The sequence below is a fragment of the Rhineura floridana genome, chromosome 14 (genome assembly GCF_030035675.1).
Source record: "Rhineura floridana isolate rRhiFlo1 chromosome 14, rRhiFlo1.hap2, whole genome shotgun sequence".
Classification (NCBI taxonomy): domain Eukaryota; kingdom Metazoa; phylum Chordata; class Lepidosauria; order Squamata; family Rhineuridae; genus Rhineura; species Rhineura floridana.
The window spans coordinates 1,091,198-1,110,144 of record NC_084493.1 but is presented as its reverse complement, the minus strand read 5'-3'; the positions used below and the strand labels follow the sequence as shown (position 1 = coordinate 1,110,144).

The window sequence follows — 18,947 nt, the reverse complement described above, 5'->3', positions numbered from 1 at the left end:
TTATTGGATGAATTTCAGTTGGTACAGCTCGAAGATGTGGACAAGGTGCTTGGACAGGTGCGGGCGACCACGTCTGCTCTGGACCCTTGCCCCTCGTGGCTAATAAAAGCTAGCAGGAATGGAACAGCCGGATGGGCCAAGGAGGTGATCAATGCCTCTTTACGAGAGGGAGTGGTACCACCCTGCCTGAAACAGGCGGTGGTGAGACCGCTCCTAAAAAAATCCTCCTTGGACCCTGAAAACCTTGACAACTATAGACCGGTAGCAAATGTTCCATTCCTGGGCAAGGTTTTAGAGCGTGTGGTCGCTCACCAGCTCCAGGCTCTCTTGGATGAAACTGATTATCTAGATCCATTTCAATCGGGCTTTCGGCCGGGGTTTGGTACAGAAACGGCCTTGGTCGCCCTGTATGATGACCTGTGCCAGGAGAAAGACAGAGGGAGTGTAACTCTGCTGGTTCTCCTGGATCTCTCAGCGGCTTTTGATACCATCGACCATGGTATCCTTCTGGGGCGTCTTGCGGATTTGGGAGTTGGAGGCACTGCTTGGCAGTGGCTGCGCTCCTATCTCGAGAATCGTCTCCAGAAGTTGGTGCTTGGGGAGCATTACTCGAATCCCTGGGTACTCCAATATGGGGTCCCGCAGGGTTCAGTTCTGTCCCCCATGCTCTTTAATATCTATATGAAGCCGCTGGGTGAGGTCATAAGGAGATTTGGAGTGCGTTTCCAGCAATATGCTGATGATACGCAACTCTACTTCTCCTTTTCATCTTCTTCAGGTGAGGCTGTTGATGTACTAAACCGCTGCCTGGCCGCAATAATGGACTGGATGAGAGCTAACAAACTGAGACTCAATCCTGACAAGACTGAGATGCTGTTGGTGGAGGGGCTCTCTGCCCAGATGGTTGATGTCCGACCTGCCCTAGATGGGGTTACACTCCCCCTAAAGGAGCAGGTCCGTAGTTTGGGGGTCTTATTAGATCCGCTCATGTCACTGGAGGCTCAGGTAGCCTCGGTGGCACGGAATGCGTTCTACCAGCTTCGGCTGGTGGCCCAACTACGACCCTACCTGGACAGGGAGAACCTCGCCACAGTTATCCATGCTCTGGTAACCTCTAGATTGGATTACTGTAATGCATTCTACGTAGGGCTACCTTTGAAGACGGTTCGGAAACTTCAGCTGGTGCAGAATGCTGCGGCCAGAGTTCTTACTGGGACAAAGAAATTTGACCATATAACACCTATTCTGGCCAACTGCACTGGCTACCAATATGTTTCCGGGCCAGATTCAAAGTGTTGGTTCTTACCTATAAAGCCCTTAACGGCATCGGACCGCAATACCTGGCGGAACGCCTCTCCCGCTATGTATCTACCCGCTCGCTGCGCTTGACGTCGAAGGCCCTTCTCCGGGTTCCAACGCATAGCGAGGCCCGGAGAGCAGTAACTAGAACTAGGGCCTTCTCAGTAGTGGCCCCCGAATTATGGAACAACCTCCCTGACGAGATACGCCTGGCGCCTACTTTATTATCTTTTCGGCGTCAGGTAAAGACCTACCTCTTTGCCCAGGCTTTTTAAATTTAAATTTTAAATTTCAAATGTTAATTTTAATTTTTTTGTTGCAATCTTGTTTTCACATATGTTTTATAGTGCATTTTATTTATACTCACTTGTATTTTAACCTGTTTTTATTGTTGTACACCGCCCTGAGAGCTTATTGCTAAAGGGCGGTATAAAAGCACAATAAATAAATAAATAAATAAATAAATAAATAAATCTAAGGCTGCAAGCCAATACATATCTACTCAGAAGTAAGCTCCACTGGGTTCAGTGGGACTTACTCCCAGCTAAGTGTGTACTGGACTGCAGCCTAAAACATTAAAGAGGGTTTTATGGGGTTAATTTGACTCTAGGACCATATGCATATGGTGTTTCACTGTTCAGTCATTCCTATAAGGCGTAGACTTGATCCCCAAAGCTGTAAGAATAAAAACATCATTTCCCCAACCACGAGATTTAGGGGAGCAGAAGTGGAAAGGCTGACGGCAATTCAAATCCCATCATGGTTGAGGAATACCTGGATCACAGAGTTGCAGAAGACTGACACAAAGTTTTCTTTCTTTTTTTTACGGCACTGTCAGGATATGTATTTATTTATATGACCCTCTCCCCCCAAAACATCAACTGGTAGTTAACATCTAGCCCAGTGTGTTAAGTATAAAAAATAATTTTTGTCTATTGCACCTGGTCAGTGTTAATAAGTTTCTTCCTCAAAAGAGATGAAAAACTGAAAAACTGCCCAGCCCATTCACATCTCATCCTCTCATGTTCTAATCTACTTATATCATTATCATCAACTGCAAGTTTAAATAGCCTCTAAAAAAATAACAAAGGCACCCTTATTTCTCGGGGGGAGGGGGGGAAGAGAGAGATGCTTATGCCCAGAGTGCCCACTATTGGAAACAGGCACTTGTTCTTCCCATGCAGAATCAGCAACAGCACAATTCATGAACAATAAAAGAGGCAACACCACCTGTCAAATTGTTACAATTTTAGGAAAAATCAGTAACAAAGAGCGTTGTGGCAACTTAAATGACTAACAGATTTATTATGGTATAATAAGCTTTCACAGACTAAGTCCATTTTTCTTCTCAGTTGGAATATAAACATTGGGGCCATTAAATGCAAGAGGACTATGACATGCATGTGCAAAGTTCAAATGTATATTAAAAACATGACCATTCACTGCAGGAGTAATTTAAGAAGTAACTAACTGACAAGCTGCAGACATTAGTAAAAAAATCAGTAAACAAATCATTAGATGTCACACATGGAGTTTTGAATGGTTAACTATTTCAGTTTTTAGATAAATGTAAATTATTTTAAAAATAAAATTCAGGCAGTTTCAACCAAGTCAACATGAGAAACTTAAAATATTGGGTGGCACAGTTAACTCAGTCTTCTTCACCTTTGTCTTCCTTGCTCATTGTCTGGAAAAGAAATACAAGCTTTCCTGCTTTTTCAGTTCCCCACTTATTACTCAATTTAGAATGAATTAGTCCAAAGGAAGAAAAAATTATCTCTACACCTACTGAAGAGGCTACTGCTGTTAAGAGCTGGATTACCACTTCAGTGGTCTCTTCCTTGTTCAGATCTACTCCATCTCCCCAATTTCTCTATTCATTGACCTTCATTTCACTTAGAGAGAGGCAAGGCCTTCAGAGCAAGAGCGTGTGTGCTTCATGTACATTGCTTGCAGAATAGAACTGATCAGGTTATCTCCCATCGCCATAAACTGCTGTTAACATATTCACAGAATATAATTAGAAATGGTATAATCACTATTCATGATTACCCCTCCTAGACTCTCTTTTTTACTAATTGTTTTAAGAAAATTTTGAAATCAGACTTAAATAAAAAAACTAATTTAAAAATTTTAAAATCTGATTTATTTTTTAAAATGATTTTTATCAACCCTAGTGAAGAGATAGGCAACCATGTTGCTCCCAAGGGTGACATGCACCAGTGAGTGAGTGGGTAGTCAGGGTCCAAATGCCAATGGGCACTGCTGAAGACGGGCATGGCAAGGTGAGACCATTTACTCAAACACACATTCACACATTTCATTTTCATTTTTTTTCATTTTATTAAATTGATATACCGCCCATAGCCAAAGCTCCTTGGGCGGTTCACAACAATCAGCAAAAATACAATAAACACATATTTAAAACAGTATTAAAAGCTTAAAAGTTAAATTAAAAATTTAAACCTTTTTACACAATACTAAAATACAAAAATACTAAAATGCCTGGGAGAAGAGGAAAGTTTTAACCTGGCGCCGAAAAGATAGTAATGTTGGCGCCAGGCGTACCTCATCCGGAAGACTATTCCATAGTTCGGGGGCCACCACTGAGAAGGCCCTTTTTCTTGTCGCCACCCTCCGAGCCGCCCTCTGAGTAGGCATTCGGAGGAGGGTCTTCGATGATGAGCGTAGTGTACAGGTAGGTTCATATCGGGAGAGACGTTCCATCAGGTATCGTGGTCCCGCGCCGTGTAAGGCTTTATAGGTTAAAACCAGCACCTTGAATCGGGCCCGGAAACCTATAGGCAGCCAATGCAAGCGGGCCAGAATCGGTGTTATATGTTCGGACCGCTTGGTCCCCGTTATCAATCTGGCCGCTGCATTTTGCATGAGCTGCAGTTTCCGAACCGTCTTCAAAGGCAGCCCCACATAGAACGCATTGCAGTAATCTAATTTAGAGGTTACCAGAGCATGGACAACTGAGGTGAGGTCATCCCTATCCAGATAGTGGCGAAGTTGGGCCACCAGACTGAGTTGATAAAAAGCACTCCGTGCCACCGAGGCTACCTGATCCTCAAGTGACAGGGATGGTTCTAAAAGAACTCCCAAACTTCGAACCCGTTCCTTCAGGGGGAGTGTAACCCCGTCCAGAACAGGTTGGATATCCACCATCTGGTCGGGAGGACCACTCACTAACAGCATCTCGGTCTTGTCAGGATTAAGCCTCAGTTTATTAGCTCTCATCCGGTCCATTGTCACGGCCAGGCATCGGTTCAGCACATTGACAACCTCACCTGAATAAGATGAAAAGGAGAAGTAGAGCTGCGTGTCATCAACATACTGATGGCAACGCACTCCAAAACTCCTGATGACCGCACCCAGGGGCTTCATATAGATGTTAAAAAGCATGGGGGACAAAACTGATCCCTGCGGAACTCCATACTGGAGGACCCAGGGTGCCAAGCAGTGCTCCCCAAGCATTACCTTCTGGAGACGGCCCGCCAAGTAGGAGCGGAACCACTGCCAAGCAGTGCCGCCAACTCCCAAATCAGCGAGTCTCCCCAGAAGGATACCATGGTCGATGGTATCAAAAGCCGCTGAAAGATCAAGGAGAATCAACAGAGTCACACTCCCCCTGTCTTTCTCCCGACAAAGGTCATCATACAGGGCGACCAAGGCTGTCTCTGTGCCAAAACCAGGCCTGAAACATGAGGAGGTCATGCACAGGGAGGGGAGGGTTAATCCTTCCCTCCTTGCATTGTCCTCCTCCTCATCATAATCATGCCCCCCCTACCCAACATATAGCTGTTTGCTGGCTGGGGGAGTGTGGTTTATATGGGGAGGATGGTGTGCAGGAATAAGCATCTGCCAGAAGATGCTCTCAGAGAGCGAACCTCTGTAGGAAACAGGAAGACAGGCTGCAGGGACAAGAAGAGAGGCAATCTGTTCAGAGATGAGTAGGGGCAACAGGGAAAGAAAGGTGTGCCAGAAAACTGGCAACAGGTGACAGTTGCAGGTTCACATGCGACCCTTGGGTTTCCTACGTGGTTTTGTATGATGTGTAAGTTCACCCAATGAAATAATTACTGAACAGCACCTTCCATACTATATAAAACTACACGGCCATTTCCAATTAAATAAGAAAGCATGTTCCTACATTACTGAAGTGAAAGACCTCGTACAAAATATAAGTTAGGAAATATATCTGTAGATTTTATAGTAGCTCAGGAGCTTCCATCTTCCATGAGCAATTCCTGTCACATCTCTCTTCTTGATCACGAAGACTGATCAAGAAAGAACATGGAAGGGGAATGGAAAGATCTGGGATCTGTTCAGAAGTTCTACTTATGGAAGAAAAGTGCCATGATCACCCTCTGGCAATCATGTCACTTGCTTTAAGTTTGAGCTCATGTTTAAACCCCATAGATGGTTATCCTAACCATTCTGTAAACGACAACAATAAAATGGATTTCTTTTGCAACATGTCAACACTGCAGTTAACATACTGCATGGCAGTATAACAAAAGCATAACGTATGAACAACCCATCAGGCCCACAGAGGTGAAGCAATTTGCCCCCAAGGTCACACAGCATGCCAATAATTCAACTCAGCTCAACTAGCTAGTGGTCATACTTCCTACAGCTATATGAGTTCTGTCCCAAAACATTCCCTGTTCTGTAAAAACTTAAGTCACCTGATTTTTCCCCACTCTTGAGGAACGCAGCACTCCCATCTTAACTACATTTATTGTAAGCAAGTCCTACTATTTTATTGAAACAAGTTTCCAGATAAGAATGCTTAATACTGCAGCCTAATGGAGTTTTGTATTAAAAGCTTAGGCTGCAATCCAATACATGTCTACTCAGAAGTAAGCTCCATTGGGTTCAATGGAATTTACTCTCAGGAAAGTGTGTGTTGCTACAATCCAATACACACTTACCTGGGAGTAAGTCCCATTGAACCCAATGGAGCTTACTTCTGAGTTGACATGTACTGGATTGCAGTGTTAGTCACAGTCTAAAATAGTGCAGGAATACTTTCAAGTACTACAAAAATACTTTCAAGTACTACAGAAAAGTACTTTAGGAAAATGTATATGCATGCACAAACATGCCCCTTCTTAAACAAATGATGTTGATGGTCTAACTTTCAGTGTCAAAATGCAATACAGAACAGTTATTTATGCATGTCTTCTATTACGCTTGTGACACTTGGGAGTCACGCTGGACTGAAATGAATGAGAAATAGTGCCACGTGTCTCTGCATAGAAAACAGTGTGAGGAGGGCAAGAGGAAAAGAAGATACATGCTTTATTTTCACACATTCAAAGCTCTAAAATTAAATTGAAGTTTTGGCACTACAATATTCTAATGCAAGGAACATTCATTTCCAAGCAGATATACAGAAGCCTTATTCGGACTATGGCGTAACATGACATGAATGAGCCTTCACACCCCCTCCAGTATGGCTCTGAAGAGCTCTGAAGATGACACCTCTGTTTTCAATAAGCCACAGTATGAAGCTGACTTGTTTTGGTAAACCATAGTTAAGACTAACCAGGTCCATAACACTAAACTGCCATGAGGTAACAACAGAATGAAAGCTTCCAATTTCCTCTGCACGGCCACACCAGAGAGGGGAGTGCATGAGCCCAAGGCTCATACACATAACACTAAATCATAGTTTAATGTTACCTATGAATGGGGCCAAAGAATACTTCTAATTTCTCCCAAACACTTCTTGGTGTAGCATACAAAACATTTACTGTCATCACTGTATTTTAATGTTATTATTGCTGGTTTTTATTGTGTGAGCCACTTTGAAAGCCTCCAGTTGGAAAGGTGGTCTATAACTATAAATAAAATAATTGTCAGAGCACATGGTTCCTTCACCAAGGAAGCAACAGTACTTTATCCTAATGTGGTTCTAAAGGTTCAATTTGGATTAAATGCATGAGATACTAGTGATTAAAAAAGGGTTTTTTTTAACTAAATTGTTCCCCCATTTAAATCTGCAAAAACATTTATATTAGGAATTCAGGAGTAGAATAATGTATTACTATATAAAGTATTGGGTGAACTAAGAATCAATCATAAGACAGTGATATGAGCATAAGGTTCACTGTTCCAGAGAGGTGGCCACTATCACACATGCTATCATACATCGAGGTTGGACTTCTACAGTGTGCTGTACGTGGGATTGCCATTTTGATTTTAATGATTTATTGATTTATTGTATTTATATACCGCCCCATACCCAAAGCTCTCTGGGCGGTTTACAGTAACCAAAAACATTAAAAACAAATATACAAATTTAAAACACATCTTTTAAAAACAATTTCAAACACACTTTAAAAATTTAAATGTCGTGTCAGTACGGTTGGCTCAAAATGCTTCATCCTACTGTTGATGGGGGTCAAGTACTTGGAGCATGCAGCTCTGTTGCTATTCAGTCCACACTGGCTCTGAATGCCGTTCCAAGCCCAACTGAAAGCACGGCTGTCACTTTTAAAGCCCTATATAGCTTATGCCCAGGAAATCTAAAGGACCACTTGTGTTCTTTCATGAATCGCTGGCCTTCTGGTAAGGCTTTGCTCCACATTGCGCCCCTGCATCCTGAGATATGTCTGCTGAATATGAAATACAGGGCCTTCTTTACAGTGGCACCCAGGCTTTGGAACTCAGCCCTTGGGAAGCCAGTTCAGCCCCTTCTCACCACCACCTCTCCAGTTTTGTTCCATTCAGACATGTTTGATGCTATCCAATCCCCAAAGTGACTGTTTGTCAAGTTGCTATTTGAGTTTTCTGATGTTTGTTTTAACTGATTATTCTATTTTTGGATTGTAATTTTTATTATGTCTTGCGAGTTGCCTTGGGGGTCCCATGTGGTGCCACAAAGCAGCATATAAATATATATAAATAAATTAATAACATGGCATTGCCCCAAAATGGAAGAAACAGTGTAGCTTCTGCTAAAGCCCTTATTAAAGCCAATATAGTCCAAATGGACTGACTTTAGCAGTCTGGTTAAGAGATGCTCTGGAGTCCCTGATTGGAACTAGTTTTTAGCATTAGTCATATTTTATATTTAGGAAACTCTGAAGGACCAGTAACATTGGCTTCACTCAGGGAAGGAGTTCTTTGATTTCCTCATTCCTCATGTGAATATCAATAAAGGACTGGACAGAGCCACTGCACCTTATCCATTCATGAAACAGGAAGGTATGCCAAAAGGTTTTTCAACCACTTCCCTGCCACACAAACTGAATGGAGTCTCTATTAGTTTTCTTCTCTCACACCTGACTTCCCTTTTCCTACACCTTAGTTAATACCCTGAAGTGAGCAACTGCCATGCATGATGAAAGGACAGCCTGGGGGTCCCTGGGAAACAGCCCCTAATTGTTTATTTTTTTCACATGCACAACGATGATGCTCAAAGCCAGTGCCGAGCAAGGATGATCAAATTGTTGGAGGCAAAGGGGGAGAGACAAGGGGCCAGTCTCAAAGCCATAAATCTGGAAAAACAACTTTGTAATCTTATGCATAGGTCAGACTTAGCAAGAGTAATTTGAAGCTTATTTCCTCATTTTCAGAATTTGTACGTTGGCTCACTATTCAGGTTACAACCACCCAAATGTTATCCTAGCTTCATTGTGTCAGAGAGAGCTATTCAACAGTAATAGCAATGCAACACTGCCCTATAAAGATTCTTGTTCAGGGCAGGATTTTTACTTCCTTCCTTCCCTATATAGAAAACAAAACATCCAACTAGGCCGTACCCTCCTTGAGAAAAGGCACTCATAGGAGCAGCTGACTGTATTGGCTTATGGCCTCTAGGGCAGGTCTGGAGATCTCCAAGGTACCTGGACACCTAGATATCAAAGCATGCCATGCTGAAATCTCAAACTCTGATGGCTTCACCTGAAGATTTTATTCAGGTTTCTGGGACATTGAGATATTTTTTCAGACCTGCTCCAGTGGAGACTAAAACGTTGCTGTTTAGACACATGTAGTGTTGTGGAGCTGCTGAGAATGGCAAGACAACGAGGAGGACAGGAGAGTTTGTTTATGTATACCCAGCAGAAAATGTATACAGTTTACCAAATAACATTTGAAAGATGTCTGCAGATTCTTGAAGTAGAAATAATGTCTCTGTTTTAGTCACCCAAAGAATTCACAGTGTGCACCCACACTAACCATTCTGAAGGATCGTCCACACAATTAATGTGAGGAAGGTTCAGTGTCTACCTACCGATGTAGAAGGAAGCTTTCCCATAAATTGCTTCGTTTTGGTGCTCACCAACTTATTGTCATTAAGTATGTGACAAATAAAAAAATCCCCCAAACTTTCCCATGAATGAAAAACAGTATAAGGAAGGCTACTGCATGTATATTGAAAATATATCACATCACACCCATCCTGCCAATTGTAAGCTTTGGCATCACAAGTGCTATTTTGCAGAATGACAATTTTCTTTAAAGATGTTTGCAAGTATATTAAATGAACTCAGTTTCCCCTTCTCTTCATGTACAGCATTTGAACTGGAGAATAGGAAGCTGTCCCTGGTTTTTAAAATTCACAACTAAAAAACCAGCACAATAGAAATAATTTACCAGGCTTCTACAGGCATAACAAAATGGTCTTTCTCAAACTGGGATGTGGTAGATACAAATAAGGCATTTGAAATTGTATGTGGTTGATCTATTAGCAGTCAAGTATCATAGTTTCACAAATGGAATCTTGCAGGGCAAGCCATGAAGACTGGAGTCCCTGACTGCCACAGGCTTAGATTGGCAATGAGATGGCATGGGAAGAGGAGGGAAGTAGGTGCTGAACAGATGCGTTCAGTGAGGTGGGGATTCACAAGGTGGGAAAAAGACTGGAGGAGATGGGGAATTTCACAAAGCAGAACCACTCTCCATCTGTGAGGGGAAACCATTTCCCACTGAATAATGTGAATAAAATTGGAATAATATATTTTAAAATATTTTTTCAAGATGTTTTAAGAGTTTTTTTGTTTGCTGTCCTGGGTTCCTTCTGGGAAAAAGGGCAATATAAATTTAATAAATAAGTAACAAAAGGGGACTGGTTCACAGCCACAATGCCACATAGGGTTGTATCCAACTAAATTCTACTGAGAGTAGACCCACTGAAGTTAATGCCCATTAATTCAAATGGGTCTACTCTGACAATTACTAACATTGGATACAACCCATAGTATTTGCCAAAAGTGAGATTTCTTAGAATTATTCCGTGGAGGACCAAGAGGTCTGAGGAATCATAGTAATGACAGTGATAAAGATCACACAGTCTAACTTTAAAGTGGGCAGACAAGATGAATCAGGATGGCTGTTGGCTGCCCTGAGCATCAAGTATGGGAAAGGCAGAATATAAACTCTTATTAACAAAACAAACAAATCGTGCATGTGCTCAGCTAAGAAATAAGACACCACGTGGATGCAAACAACAAACTAGCATCATCAAGTGACCACTACAGATCCATTGGCTTGCTTGCTGGGGACAAATGCCCTGCCTGTCCTCTGGAAAGGGCCTGGTTCACCTCTTGCCTTTACATTACTTTAGGAGAAGAGCTACAGCTCAAGTAGCAGAGCATTTACTTTGTTTGCACAAGGCCCCAGGGTCAATCTATTATTATTATTATTAATAACAATAATTACCTCGCTCTTCACTCCGAGATTGCAGGGCAGGTTACAACAGTTTAAAATAATGCTTAAAAACAATTTAAAACAACAAACATAGGGCGGATGCTAATATATATATATCACAGGTGTGAAACGCCAGGGTAAAGAGTGCATCTCTAGACTAGTTTCTTTTGTTAAAAGGATCCCCTCAAGTGAAGGGAAAGGACTATGCCTATGATCCTGGGCAGCCAATGTCAATCAGAACAGTCAATATTGGACTAGATGGGCAAATGAACCAATCTAGTATTAAGGCAGCTTTCTACATTGCTCAAACCTTCAGTCTTATGATAGGGACACTACAAACTGCTAAGCTTCAGCAATGCCTTCTGGCTCTACTCTTCTCCCTCATCTGGCTCCCCTCACCTCCCTCATGTCTTGAGATGTTGGGCCATTGCAGCTTGAGCCAGATTCTGTAGGTCACTGCCATAACTTACATAAGTACAGGAGGATGAGACTTGCACTCATGCTTTTGTTGTGCTGAGCTTTAGAGCAGGCAGAAGGAGCGCAAGAGACTCCCAACTGCTTCTGCAAAGACCACAGCAGTACAACACACACACACAAACACACACAGAGAGAGAGACAGACAGAGAGAGAGAGAGCTGCCAGTTCTCTGGCATACACAGAAGACTTGGTTGACCAGTGACCACAAATTACGGCTGACTAATAAGCCAAGCCAAACTCTGTAAAGCCCCAAACACTACAACTCTAAAAACCATTCCTTGAGGCAAGAGTAGGAGCACAGGAGAAGATAGAATACACCCATTTCACTGAAGCAAAATTTGTGTTATAGTTAGGTAATGCTTTATTGCAGACAGAAAAGCTGAAACTGTAAGGGTGTACATTTGTCTGTCACCCATGTAACATAAGGTATCACAGGCACTTGGTCCCTTCATTCTTTCATGTGTAGTGAGATACAACAAATATCACACTCCACAGGACTGCGACTTACCATTTCATTTCATTTGTGTGGCCTATTTTACATTCAAAGCCCTTTACTAGCACTAAGTAATTAACCCTTGCAGCACCAGCCCTTTGGGCAGATGGAAACAAAGGTTGAATTATTTGTTCAACAGAATAGAGCAGTAATTACTTGCTCATAAATCGATCTGAAACAGTCTCAGAAAAAACAGCGCTCAGACTAGTACTGTACTCATGCATCAGCACGAGATGCCGCTTCCTTCAAACTGTTTGAAGGCTGTTTGAAAAACCCGGCTTTTCCATGAGAATTTTGGCCCAGCCCTCTTGTTCCCATGCCTTATATGGCAGCTTTCCCCAACTGGGCACCCTCCAGATGTTTGGAGACTAACCAGGATGGGAGCTCCAGTATAAAACATATGGACAGCATCAGGTTGGGGAAGACTGCGCTGCTGCAACTAAACTGTAACAGCAACTGTAACAACTGCATATTCCTCCCTTGTTTAGCTTCACTCCCCTTCCTGTATCAAACTGTAAACTCCTCAGGGGTGGTCCCTCTAAAGCACCATGCACACTGATGGTGCTACCTAAAGAGCAATAAGAAGGACGAAAGAAGTGTATCCATAAATAAGTCAGAGTTGTAATCTCCCATGTTAGAATAAAATGCAGCACTTGGGAATATTAGTTTAAGATTCAAGCACAAACCATGGGCGAGGGAAGCACTGTCGATGCCAAGCAGGTCACGGCATTCATTCAGATTGACTGGTCCAAATACAATCATATTGAGAGCAACAGGCACCCTCAGTCCAGAGTTCTTGAATGTCTGTGTCCATTTGCTCACCAACACAACCTGATCATTACTACTATATTATGTAATACATACAACTTGACCCCCAATCCCCTTAAAGCTATATACTGTTGTACTGATTGCCAACTATCCTTCATTCCCACTACAAGAAGTGAGCTACTTGAGCCCAATGGAATATTGTCTCACTATTCTTATCAAAGGATCTCCAATTGCCTTATCATTGGTACATGTTTGGCAGTCAAAGGAACAGTTACCTGGTGGCCTGGGCACATCCTTCAGTGCCAATGTCAGTGGTCAAAGTTTATGCTACCCCAGCACAAGTGTGGCCCCTTAGTAGGCTAGTCCCTAATGATTTGAACTGATTCTCACAGCCCAGTACAAACACCTCCCCACACAGTCTCAACAAATACACGAGGCAGTAATATTAAGCACCACTGGACATTCCTAATATACAATGATGAAGGTGATGGGCAGTCACAAAATAGGAGTATGGTGATATATATTTTAAGGGAGCTTCCCATACCCAAATAAATTCCAGATGACTCACTGAAATGCCACATCAGACCCAAGTTCAAATCCCCCACTCAGCGACAAAATTCCTTGGGTGACCTTGGGCTAGTTGCCCTGTCTCAGCCTAACCTACCCCATAGGGCTGTTGAGAGGATAAATGGATAAAGAATGATCCCTCACGCTCTTTCAGAGGAAAGGGTGATTAAAAAAATGCATACATGAAGAAATCCTCCACGTTAAGTTGCTCACAGTTCTTCCCAGGATAACAGAGCCCACTTGTCTCACATCCTGCTGTTTCCTGTTGCAGCTTCAAGTGGTCAGGTACAGGAACACAGGACGTTTGCCTTGTACTGACTCAAACTACTGACCCATCTAGTCCAGTTTTGTCTACACTGAATGGTAGCGGCTCTCCAGGGATTCAGGCAGGAGACCACCCTAGTCCTAACCGGAGGTGCTGCTGGGGATTGAGCCTGGGGCCTCCTGGATGTAGCACACGCTTTGCAGGTATGTTGAACCCCAGCCACAAATTCCAAGTGGCTAGAATGCCACAAGAGTGCCAAAGGTTACCAATTGGGGGGGGGGAGATGGTCTAGTGACAAGAGCAGTGCCCCCTTCCTTCCTTGACCCACATGTACCAGAAATGATGATGATGATGATTACTATTATTATTTATTAGCATTATTAGTTGCTCGATACCTGAAGGTCACCAATCACCTTACACAATGTTAAAACAAATAACAGACTATAAAAACACACCACCAAACAACAGCACCCCTACACAGCCTCAGGAAGGTCTGGCACCATATGAAAAATAAACATCATCTCAATCTATCACACGCCTGGGAGAAAAGGTAGCTCTTTACCTGGCGCCGAAAAGATGACAACGAAGGCGCCAGGCGGACTTCACTGGGGAGAGCATTCCACAGATGAGGAGCCACAACTGAAAAGGCCCCCTCCCTTGTCACCACCCTCCGATCCTCCCTTGGGGAAGTTCTGATGGTCGTATGGGGGGAGCCTTCCAGAAAACCTTGGGGTCCTGAGCCATAAAGAGCTTTACAACGCGTATGGATCGTCAAGTCTGGTTGCCTGGCAGCCGTGCCCCTGAAACCCCGGCTGCTATGGTTGCTGCTGCCGCTGCTCCTCCTCCTCTGCCCATGCTCAGGGGCCCTCTTCCCTACGCTCTGGCGCTGGCCGCGAGCAGGAGGTGCGCGCCAGCGGAGCTCTCCGCGCCAGCGTCCCACTCGCCGAGAGGCAGAAGCGGGGCCTCGCCGGGCTCCGTTGCTGTTGCTGCTTCGGCGCCCCCAAAACAAGCCCAACTCGCGACGTGCACGCAGCGCCCACCGGGGGGGGCGGGGAAAGGGGAGGGGGAGGAGCAGCAGCAGCAGCAGCGCGGGCGGGAAGGCAGGCCGGGCAGAGGGAGCGCGGAGGGCGCGGAGGGGCAGCTCCCGCTCGTTCCCGCGGCGCCCCCCCGCGCCCTCTGAGTCACTCGGGCGCCGCGAGAAGGACCCCTCCCCCAGGCCTAGGCCCGGCCACGGAGCCAGAGGTGCCTCCCCCGCGGCTGAGCGGACACCAGGCGCCTTCACCTGCCCGCCCGCCCTGCCTGCCTGCCACTCGCGGGCCAGGTGAGGGGCGTCGCGGCGTCGGTTACCTGTGAGGCGCTGAGGGGGAGGCGGCGGCGGCGGCGGAGGTCCCTGCCTTCTCCGTCCGCCCGTCAGGCCGTCCCTCCGCCGCTCGGTGTCCGGCTCCCAGGCGGCAGGGCAAGGCCGGCCCCCGCGCTGGTCGCACGAAGAAACAGCAGCAGCAGCAGCGGCGCCGCCGCCGCGGGCTCCGTAGCCACTCAGCAGCCCCGGCAGCGGCCAGTCGCCATTTCCCGCCTACCGACCTGCTGCACCGCACAGAAGGACCCGGATGATGACGGGAGGGAGGGAGAGCGAGCGAGGTTCCTTGCCTGCCTGGGCCGACGCGGTTACTGCGCAGGCGCACTCGGGGGGAGGGGGCTCGCTCGCTGCCGGAGCGGGAGGGGCTTTCCTGAGGGGAATCTGCTCCTGGCGGCTGTGAGGGGAGGAGGCGGGGTGGCTCCTGAGGCGGCGGGGAGGAGCCTGGCCTACCGCCCTCGCCCCCCAGGTAGCGCGCGCAGGGTGGGGCCCGCCTCTCCCTGGCAAAGGCGCTCTGTCCATGCTCGGATGAGCCCTCTCCCCCTCCCTTCCACCACTGACACAATCCTGGAGGAGGAGGAGGCTTCCCCCGAAAGCCCGCCCAGCTCTGCGAGCTCCTCAAGGGCGTCTCAGGCGGCAGGAGGAGGAGAAGGCGGGCCGCCCCAGGAAGGCAGCAGGACCTCGGCCCGGCCCCTGAGCGCGTCCCCCATTCCCCTCTCCCGTTCGCACGCGGGTGGGGAGTTGCGCCTGTCCGTCAACCCGTCCCTTTTTTAAATTTTCCCGGTCGTCGGAAGGCGAGTCATGAGGATTTTGTGCAGCCTTCGAGGCAAGTCGGCCAGCTCCGGAGAGCAGTAAGAGGAGCCGCCGCCGTCCCCTTTCCCCGCGCCGGCTCTTGGGTCTTCGCCGCCTTCTTTGGGCGCTCGAATTCCGACTTGCTTCTTCTCATCCCCACGAGACCAGCGTTTCCTCCGCGCTCTGACTTGCCCGACCCCCTTCAGGATAGCGATACGCCCAGCATTTCAGCGCTTGGCTGCGCATCGGCAAGGCAAGTGGCGAGATCTTGCTGCCCCCCCCCAAGGAAGGGGCTGGATTGAGCAAACCAGACAGGTACCGTTGGCAGGTAAGGCTTCATAGGCACGGCACCTTGAAGGCAACGTTGCAAAGGTTTAGAAGAGAGCGCCCCGCAAAAGCGCCCAGAGTTTGGCCAGAGAGAAGTCGCCATCTGCTATTACAATAAAAGTGATATCAATAAATAAAATATCCTTAGGTAGACTTTCCTGTGTTTTCACTTCCTAAAAACTACACGGCTTCTGGAGCGCTGCCCAGAGTTGAGATGCGTTTGTAGGCCACAAAATCAAAGCACTGACCTTACAGTGGCTTTTCCTGAAACCTTTCAAGGGGGTCTCTTCAGTTAGAATTGGCTAAAAGAATGCATTCTTGGGAAAATTCGTTTCTCCAGGAAAGATGTTTTGTTTGCTTTGTTTTAAAAAGGGGAGTGCAAACTCCATGTAGTGAAAACGTGTCCTGCTTTGTGATTTGGTTTGAGGTGAGTCCTTTGTTACATCTCCCACTGTAGGTGTGCCTGCTCAGCAAGATGCTGTCGGATCCAAGACAGCAGATACAGCTCCAAAGATAAGCCCTTGTGAAGGGCCATTCATCTTGCTTTTCAGTGTAATCTAGAGAAAATCACCACCATGACTGGAAGCATATCTATCAAGATTTTGACTGATTTTATCCCCAAAGTATAGCGTAAATTGCTCAGTAGTGAAACTCTTGGTAATGAGTATCCATCCAGCAAAAAGATTAGACTTCATTTTAAAAAATCCCACCCAACAATATAACCAGGGGAAAGAACTCTCTGGCCGCTGTCTTCTGAGGGGTCACCAGTCGCTTAGTGACATAAGGCTGCCTGTTGAGTGGTATAGCTGCAGGGTCCTGTCTCTGTTCTCTCTCTCTCCAACCTCAGAAGACTTTACCATGTATGATGCAGAAACTGGTTACTAGTTTCCAGTTCCTTAATTGCATGAAAGTTCAAAACATGGCTCAAGCAGAACACTTCTTAAGAAAGAACTAAAGTTTATCTGTCCCTGAACCTTAAAATAAGATTTTGTGTACTGCATATCATATAAATCTATAACCAGTGGGCTCTCATCTTGGAGAACCACAATAATTTTCTCCAATCAAAACAGCCATGTTTGTATAACACTACTAAATGTGTGATGACTCCAGATAACAAATAAAGAACTTGGGCAGTGCATGCCATGATAGGTTTTGGGCCACCCCCAAATCAAATCCATCCCTCTAGGAGAGTTTCTATAGAAAGCCACTGAATTATGTCTTGCCACCAGATGGAGGGCGGGGTGGTCTGGAGGTGGGTGGTGGTGGATGTCATCCCATTGTCATGGTCAGACCACTCCTAGTGAAGTTTAGACATATTGCTGCCCTGGGCTCCTGCTGGGAGGAAGGGTGGGATATAAATCAAATAATAAATAAAATATGGCTCCAGTCCTCCCCTGCAGGGGTAGTGTATAGAGTAAGACAGTCCGCCCCCAGAGACTAATGGAATCCACTGGATTCCTGAATGCTCGGGGATTTTCCAGTAGATAGAGCAGGTGACTGTTGAATCCCTTGTCACGCTGTGAAACTATGAGACATGTCAGACTCTTAACGCAGTTGCCTCTGAGCGCCCTCTCCAGCATTGCGGAGTCCAATTTGCACCTTGGTACACCAATGAACTAAGGGCAATGAAATAGACTAGATGATGGCTGGAGCACAAATGGCGTGCTGTGAGACTTATTGGGCGTGAGTAAAACAACCGTGACTACTGTGTGGTGGTGAGGGCGGCAAAGAAGGCCTACTTCTCTGCCTCCATTGCATCCTCAAGTAACTCTCCAGTGGAGCTTTTTGTATTGTCTGGGGTCTGTTGACATCAACTCCAGGAAATGGAGTTTTAGACCCTTCAGAGGCCCACTGTGAATTGTATGCAAGGCACTTTGAGGGTGAAGTTGCTTGCTTCTGAAGCAATCTTGATGCCCCATCCAGATCTACTGTAGCCCCAGCGAGGCATCCAGTGCAACATCTACTGCAACTTCTTGGGATCAGTTTGTTGTGACCTGATGACATGGACAAGGTGCTTGCAACAATGCAGCCAGCAACGTGTCCCTTCGACCCTTGGCTTATTAAAGTTTGCCGAGGGGGTTTGACCGAGTGGATCCAGGCTGTAGTCAATGCATCTTGGCAGGAGGGAGTGATCCCAGCCACCCTGAAAGAGGCAGTGATCCAATCACTCCTGGAAAAGCCTACCCTGGACCCATTGGTTTGTGACAACTACCGCCCAGCAGCAAATACTTCCTTTTTAGGGAAGGTGGTTGAGAGGCTTGTGGCACAGCACTTGCAAGCACTCTCAGATGAAACAGATTATCTTGACCCATTCCAATCTGGGTTCAGGCCTGGTTATGGGACTGAATCGGCCTTTGTCACCCTGATGTCACCTTTACCTGGAGAAGTCTGGGAGTGTGACCCTCTTATTTTTATTTGATTTCTCAGCAGCTTTTGATACTGTTGACCATGGTATCCTTCTGAGTGAAACTTGGTGTGATGGGTATCAGAGGCACTGTTTTACAGTGGTTCCAATCCTCTTTCCGGAGTTGTTTTCAGTGAATAGTATTGGGCGATTGTCGTTCGGTCCCCTGGAAATTGTGCTGTGGGGTGGTGCAGGGTACCATCTTGTCCTAATGCTGTTTAACATTTACATGAAGCATTTGGGAATGGTCATCAGGAGATTCAGGGTGAGGTGTCAGCAGTATGCTGACAATACCCAGCTCTGTTTCTCTGTAATGTCTGAATTGGGAGAAGCAGTGCAAGCCCTGGACCATTGCCTGGACTCGGTGGTGGGCTGGATGAGGGCCAATAAACTGAGTCTGAATCCTAGCAAGACGGAGGTGCTGTGGGTTGGTGGTTTCAGAGTTCAGATAATTGGTCAGTTGCCTGCTTTGAATGGGTTTGCACTCCCTCTGAAAGAGCAGGTCCATAGTCTGGGGGTACTCCTACACCCATCT

General features: G+C 46.0%; 1 protein-coding gene across 1 annotated transcript in view; it reads right to left on the bottom strand.

Annotated features, from left to right (window-relative positions):
- Positions 1 to 15,152, bottom strand: part of CTDSPL2 (CTD small phosphatase like 2) — a 42,523-nt gene extending 27,371 nt beyond the window's left edge. The window contains exon 1 of the mRNA XM_061595674.1: positions 14,883 to 15,152. The gene's annotated coding sequence lies outside the window, so the exon portion shown is untranslated. The remainder of the gene's footprint in view (positions 1 to 14,882) is intronic.
- Between the last annotated feature and the right edge of the window lie 3,795 nt (positions 15,153 to 18,947).